The following is an 8,592-nucleotide window of genomic DNA, read 5'->3' on the forward strand; positions in this document are numbered from 1 at the left end:
TTTTAGGACTTAAGAGGCTCGATCGAGTGATTAAAGTGTTTGACCGAGTGCATATATTTGAAATTTAAATAAATCGATCGAGGGTTTTGTAAAGCCTCGATCAAACCATTTATGTGGTTAACAAGAGTTTGATTGAGTCCTATGAATCAATCGAGCTGTTTAGCTCGATCAAGCCTCTATAAAAAAAATGAATAATATAAAATTAAACTTTTACCTTATTCTGAAATTCCAAACCTTATTAAAATTTTTGTTATAATGTCATATAAAAACCTTATTAAATTTAATATTAATATTAAAAGAATTTTATTTTTATTATATTAAATTAAATGATAAAATGATATTAATATAAAAATATTAATATTAATACATTTTAATGTTAATATTAAATTTATTAATTTTGCATTAATATAATATTATTAACTTTAATATAATAGAAAATTTCTTATATTATAATGTATACTCGCCATAGGCATCAAAAAAAGAGTCATTAACACAAAATGAGTAATACAAGCTCACTCAATATATATGTTACTAATTTAATTTAACCTAATTTTTTTTACAAGTCTAATGTAATAAAATGTATAATATTTTTAAATTCTTGAAATAATCATAACCTAAAGCTACCTTTAAAGAAATAAAACCTAAACAGTTTCAACTAGAAGACATGAAGTGCTCTATTTATCTTTAATGGAGGTAGCTAGAATATTAATATTTTGGAAAATTTTAGATAGTATTTCCATGGAAAATAATCATTTTTTCTCCAAGTGAATGTACAACACACAATTGAAATCTTCCATTTTCAATGTGTATTATATAAAAAAATGAAATTGTTGTACGACATTAAAATTAAAAAATTAAAAATTAAACATAATATTTTAATTGTCAAAGTATTTTAATGTTTTTGAACTACAAAGTGAGAGAGTGGGAGAGAAGGGTAAGAGAGAGATATGGTGACACAAAGATGGAGAGAGGGAGAGGAGGAGAGATTCTTCGAGAAAGAGACAGAACTTGAGAGATGGAGTTGGAGGAAAATATAGGGAAGGAAGAAGTTCAAGACATATAGAGATAGAAGGGGGGCGGGGGGGGTGAGTGAGTGAGCGACGTGGGGGAGAGACAAAGGGAGCTGGGAGAGAAAGGAAGAGAGAGAGTGCTTGAGAGGGAGGGAGAGAGAGAGATGGAGTTGGAGGGGGAGTGAGAGGAAGGTAAGAAGAAAGAAATATAGAGAGAGAAAGGTGGAGAGAGAGAGAGAGAGAGAGAGGTAGTGGCAAGGGAGATGGAGAGAGAGAGAGAGAGAGAGAGAGAGAGAGAGAGGTAGTGGCAAGGGAGATGGAGAGAGAGAGAGAGAGAGAGAGAGAGGGAGGGAGTGGCAAGGGGGATGGAGAGAGAGGGAGAGAGGAGAGTAGGAGGTAATAGAGATATAAGGGGATATAGAGGGAGAGAGGGGGAAGAGAGATATAAGGGGAGATAGAGGGAGAGAAGGGGAAGAGAAAGGGAGAGGGAGAGGGAGGGAGATTTAGATAAATATGGAGAAACAATGTGTATGTTTGCGGGGTGATATAGAGAGATGAAGAAGGAGAGACAAAGAGAGATAGAGGTATAGATGGAAAGGGGAGAGAGGGAGGAAGAGAAATTCCCATCATATTTGAGTTTTTAGAAATTGAATAAAACATAAATTTCTATGATAACGAATTGATTGAAATATTGGATAACTACTTGTAAATTTAAGAAAGTTGATACCATTATATAAAATTATAGAAATTTTGCCATATATTATCGTTTGACCTTTATATTAAATTTCAATACAATTGATTTATACCATGTTATGACTAAGCTCTTGTAGATAATCTCAAAATAAATAATGTTGAATAAAACTTATTTGTTGTTTACATGAGATATTTTAATATTAAAATTGAATAAAACTTATTTCAATCATATTTGTGTTTTTTAGTTGAAACTTGAGATAAGAAATTGATTGAAATACTTGAAAAGGTTGTCCATGCAATGGTATATGGGTGGGTCACAAAATTTTTCATATATCTATATGTATATAAGGATGAATTTATAGTTTAAATAATCTATTTTTAAAATTGAATTGTAATAACATATATGTTGATTACACTAAAGACACTAATTTCTACAATTCAATATGAAGCATGATTGGAATTATTTCCATATTCAATATTAAATTGATACATGATATATTCTAGTTCATTTTGAAGTATCAAAGCGAATTGAATCATAACTTTAAGGATTGTACTTATTTTTTTAGTCTATGAAACTCGAAATCAAAATCAAAACTAAACATATATTTTACTAATAAAAGTTATAGTATATAGAAAACTTATTAAATTAGTGAAACAAATTTAACAAATCCATTTAAACTTCAAAAATAGCATTCATAAACAAGATTAATACAAATCCATAAACTGAAATAGTGAATACATGTATCAATAAACTATCCATATGAAAATATATACAAATTATGAATACCACATGGACATCCATAAACTGAAATAATAAGCATCCATAACTAAAATAATGTCCATGATGTACATCGATAATCTGTCCATGTATGAAAATACACGAAGTCTTTATCACACGTGTGAATATGCCATATCAAATGAGCCTAAAAGTATACAAGCTAGGACACTCTAAGTACCACCAAAACTCCTATGTGAGTTCTATTGTACAAGGTAAGTGTCTAGAAGTTGGTACTGCAATATAACATATATAAATTCAAACCAATTAGATAATTATTTGTACAAAATAAAAAATGTGGAAATAAATTATATTGAACCACATTTTTAATATATACATGAATCTATTGACCTCATTCAAGTCCAAATGCAAGTCCGATAGGATGGGGTCTGATCATGAATCTAGGTTTGGTGCTCCCTTTCTTGTGGCTCAATGATCGAGGCTTGCATCGATGGACCTAAATCATCAATGCCTCTAAACCCAACATCCCACTCATGTTTCCCCATAATAGTGGAATTAACGAAACTCTGCATATGGGCTTGTGTACACAATCTCAAGGACAAATTACAATTAGTATAAAATTAATAAGCATATTTATGTAACATGAAAAAAAAAATGTTGAAATCTTGGGAATAAACAAGTTTACCACAATTGTTGTTCCATCGGGTTGTACATATTGACTCTCCTCCAAATTAGTGAACATATAAGGTGGAGGTGGAGGTGGAGGAGAATCCATGGAAATGTGCTCTGGTTTAGGATGCCTTCGTTGATCAACTTCCCCTTGAATGACCTCGTAAGATCATCCATGTAGCTGAAACATGTCTACATGTTATCATGAACTTATTAACATAAATTATGCAATCTAATATGAGCTATAAATTTTAATATAAATAAGTATGCATAATTTCACAATAAGAGTCATAAGTTTCGTATATATATATATATATATATATATATATATATATATATATATATATATATACTCGGCCTATGTCACACGGGTCATGCACCCTCCAAGTCTCATGAATTGCATCACGATGCATACATGTGTGTGTCAAAAGATGATCAAAGGGTAAACTCGCGAGAAATTCATCATCATATAAGGGCATTGGTGGATCACAAGGCAGTGGTGGTGGTTTCCTAATCTCTTTATGTAATGAAACATGTGCACTATCCAATGCCACCCACATGTTGTCTTCAATAGTCTCATGTGTCTCACAACCAAGTTGTGACAACTCCTCTAACTCTCTAGATAATACCAAGCTCTGAGACGGCAGTGGAAAGAATCTCGGAGGTGGTGTTACATGCCTAGGGTCCCTATGCACCCCCTCATGCTCATAGGTACATCCCATGTCGGTAACATAAAAATGAGATTTGGTATTAGTGTAATCTGACCTCATATGTAACACAAACTCTACATATAATTGTTTAGAAAAATAAATGGTGACCTAGTCATGGTTGGGGAACTTGCCTCAAGCCCCAATGAATATATCATACATGAAAGGAGTTGCATGAATATTACTAAAATATTTCAGTAGTATCAAACTGTTATGTCTAGCGGTGAGATTCATAGGGATGTCGAACAACTCCCCTCAAACATCAATGTCCTTGGTGGCCTCTTTCACCACCTCCCAAGAATCTGAGCCTCTAACCTCATGCCTCCTGACCCTGTGTATGAACTGTAATATGTGGCTATGTGGGCGTGACCTTCGACATGTCTCGATCAACCTAGTCATGTTATCCCTCATTAAAGACAATGCAATACAAGACAGTGAATTGGCAGGGAATTCTTTATCTTTGTTGTGATCCATGTACGACTAGTCATAACATCCTCTAATGTGATCTGAGTTATAGCATCATCCCACAGAGGGCTCGATGTTGCACTCTTATCCTCAATTTTAGCCTACTGAGGACCTGTAAATCATAAACATAATTTAACATGTATATAATTAACAAATTAGAAGCATAATAACATATACATTAAATTCAAGCACACCAGTTGTAGACAATTTAAAAATTAAATAAAATTTCAAGACATAAACACATAAATTTTAAAGAGGATTTAAAAATGCAGGAAGTGTACCTGAAATGGGTGAATAAGGTCCACTGGATGTAGCATGGTCATCAACAGAGACAGAAACACTGCCTCTGACCCTCTGACTAGTGTCAGAGGTAGGCTCTACAATGGGAACATGAACTCTTGGTGGGTTACATGATCTATCACAATCCCGACCACGTATAACGTAACCTCTCACACTACGATGACCTACAGTTCCGGTGTGTATATGGGATGCCTAAACATATTACCTATAATACATATAAACTAATCTAAGAAAAAAATGTTGGCAAAAAACCATCTCTAAACTCACGCAGAATAATCTAGCGTGAAGTCCTAAACTTTAGAGCCCATTTTTAGATAAGTTATCAAACAAATTACATTGAGTTCCACGTAAACACAATTGAAATAAGTGATAAAATCTACCCTCACACTTTTTCTCATTTCTAAATAATGCATTTTATTCATAGTGCATTAATATATAAATATATATGTAAACAGTTGAAAAAAACATATTTACAAAACTGATAAAATTTCATGCCAACCAAATACTACAATAGACTTTACATTCTTAATGTTTGACTTTGATACATGACATGTACTAGTTGCAAGCACATGAAGAAAATCTTTGTTGTACAACACAGTACGTAATGAAACAATATGGTACAAATTAGAAACTTGAGTCTAAATGTTTTTATTTACTAGTCAAAATACAGTGTTCATAATGGATTTAATGTGTATCTATCAATGATGCATAGTTGAAATATGAACTTATGTGTGTGTGCGCGCGCGTGCGTGCGTGCGTGGGCATGTTATGATTTAAATAATTACGCTATAATAAATGTTATAATTATATTATGTTATAGTTATGCACAATGTACTTGTTACACTATTTTATGTTACAATATATATATATATATATATATATATATATATATATTATTTCAAATAACTTTATGTTATTGTAAATAGTTATAGAATTATTTTATGTTATCTATATATATATATATATATATGGGGCTATGATATATAGCTATATGATGCTATAGTATAATAGTTAAATTTCATATCTAGTTAATAAAAATTTATGTTATGAACTATATATATAGAGAGAGAGAGAGAGAACTATGTTATGTTAACTAATTTTATGTTATGTTAGAAACAGTATATATATAACTATAATATATTTAGCTATGTGATATGTTATAATCTTATAATTTAGTTATATATATATGTGTGTGTGTGTGTTACACGCTGTGTTATATATGTGTGTGTTATGTTAAATATTTTTATGTTATACATGTTGAATAATTATAAAGTTCTATGTTATGAACTAAATAGTTATAGAACCATGTTATTTTATAATATATATGTGTGTGTGTGTTATTTTAAATAGTTGTAAAATTGTGTTATGTTATATATTTTATATATACAACTATAATAAATAACTATGTGATGTTATAGTTAAATAATAACTAGCATTTGAATTAGAATAATTCTGTTAACAAAAAAAAATGAAAACCATTGTTGAGAATTAGATTTTTATTTAGTAGCTTCGAATTCATTAAAATATGCAATGTAAATCCCTTTAATGTAAATCTCTTTGCATAGAAAATAAGAAAGGGAAACCTCCTGAGTGACCTAAAATTAACAAACAACATAGATGGGATAGATGGGACATCATGATTAGAAGTATAAAAAAATGCTTAAAATGACTAGTACAAGATTGTGTAAATATTGTTGGACATAGCAAAGTATTTCACCCTAACATTAAGTATGGCAGCACTAATATTTTTAGCACAGAATACAGTAGATACCCACATACACCAAAAAAAACTAAGACTAAACATTTTAAAGGTTTTAGCTTTCTCTTAGTCAACACTCGGGAAATATTCTACGGAACAAAGAAGAGACAAAACAACTGTATGAAATGATATTGGAAAAGATTGGCTACCATGATAGTACAACAATCCAATTAAAGAGAAAATAGGAGGAAGTAGCTCAGGAGGTATCAATCTAGTCAACCAACATCCTATTGAAATGAAACTAATTCAAGAAACAACTGTATGAAATGATATTGGAAAAGATTGGCTACCATGATAGTACAACAATCCAATTAAAGAGAAAATAGGAGGAAGTAGCTCAGAAGGTATCAATCTAGTCAACCAACATCCTACTGAAATGAAACTAATTCAAGAAACTAATGGAAGAAGTCAAGATGGACAGTTGTCCTTCCTTTAAAACACATTAATTCAAATTATAGCTACTTTACTAAAAGAGTCGCATCTAACTATTATTGGTTTACCCACTACTATACATCTATAGTGGATGGCACAAATTTGGTGCAAAGTGCATAATTGAATATATTTACCTTCAAGAAATATTTAGTGATGGTTTCATGTTTCCAAACCAATGTTTTGTGACTAAAACATGTAATTTTAATTTACCTTTAAACTGCAGTGCATCACTCACCCAAACTTTTCTAGCTGAGAACACAACATAGAATTGATTAGAGTGGCTAATTAAATCTATTAAATTTTAAAATAAACAAGTGAAAAACATCATATAACTAAACATATGATCATAGAGAAACATCAATCATGCCATGACTAACCAATCCAAGCTAGTCTAGGACCACAAATATGGGTATTATGACGCAGATTCATCAGTATATGTAACTCATTGCATCCAGAACGACTTCAAAGAGGACTTTGGCATGGCCTTCTTACTCTTATGATTTAGCACTTTATTGGGTGAAAAATAATCCATTTAACATTAGTCTCTAGTTCTACTTTAAACTCATTAAAAAAATATATATTATGAATGTGGAGAAGCAACCAATGTGACAAAGTCAGTCACCAGTACCTCCAAGAATAATGTTTTACTTCATTCAAAAGACATTATAGACTCGAATAACAACAAACGTCGAAGAAATTTTCAAGTAGAAAATAATCTGACATTTCTTTTCCTACTCGATGATGGATTGAATAACACCAACACCAACGGTCTTACCCCGCTCCCTAATGACAAATCTCATACGATGTTGACATGCTACTACATTTCTCAAATCGACAACCATCTTCACACGGCCCCTAGGAATTACTATCTTTGACTTCTCATTCTTGTCATTCATTATGGAAGTTAGCTTGTCAGTGACATTATTAGTTCTCATGTAAAACAGGGGCCTGTAGCCAGGGAAAAATGGAGAATTCCTCCCCCCTTCTTCTTTCTTGAGCACATACACAATTGCTGAAAATTCTGAATGAGTTATACTCCCAGGCTTTTCCAAAGCCATTCCCTTCTCTATATCAGCCTTCTAAATACCTCTGAGAAGCATACACATATTGTCCCCTGCAACTAAGTTATCCAATACCTTTTGGAAAATATGAAGCACAGTCACAGTAGTCACCCTCGTTTCCCTCAATCCAATAATCTCCACAGGCTCTCCAACCTTAATATACCCTCTCTCAACTTGTCCAATTGCAACAGTATCATGACCAATGATAGGAAAAACATCATCTACAGCCACCAGAAAAGGAAGCTCAGTCTACCTTTGTGGAATTGGAATATATTCATCCATTGCAGCCATGAGATCATAAATCTTATCCACCCACTTATTCTCACCTCGTTTGATGTTTGTATTTTCCATCAAATCCTATAAAGAAATGAACGCTGACCCCGAAACAATCGGGACACCATCCCATGAAAACTCATAAGAACTCAAGATCTCCCTGACCTCAAGCTCAACCAACTGAAGCAACTCCTCCTCATCAACCTGATCCAATTTGTTCAAGAACACCACTACGTTGAGTACACCCACTTCACACGGGTTTTAAACTACAATGCATTACTCACCCAAACTTGTGTAGCTGAAAATACAACATAGAATTGAATAGAGTGAGTAATTCAATCTATTAAAATTTAAAACAAACAAGTGAAAAATAGGCTATAACTAAACATATGCTCACTAAGAAACATCAATCACACTATAACTAACTAATCCAAGCTAGTCCAAGAAAAGAAATCTGTGTATTATGAAGCATATTCATCAGTATATG

General features: G+C 32.2%; 1 pseudogene; it reads right to left on the bottom strand.

The window, feature by feature from the left end:
- Window positions 1–7,406: 7,406 nt before the first annotated feature.
- Window positions 7,407–8,366, bottom strand: LOC149237220 (elongation factor Tu, chloroplastic-like; annotated as a pseudogene).
- Window positions 8,367–8,592: the final 226 nt, after the last annotated feature.

This window comes from Pinus tabuliformis, chromosome 8, assembly GCF_031772625.1.
Source record: "Pinus tabuliformis cultivar Carrire ecotype Pingquan chromosome 8, CPIR1, whole genome shotgun sequence".
NCBI lineage: Eukaryota > Viridiplantae > Streptophyta > Pinopsida > Pinales > Pinaceae > Pinus > Pinus tabuliformis.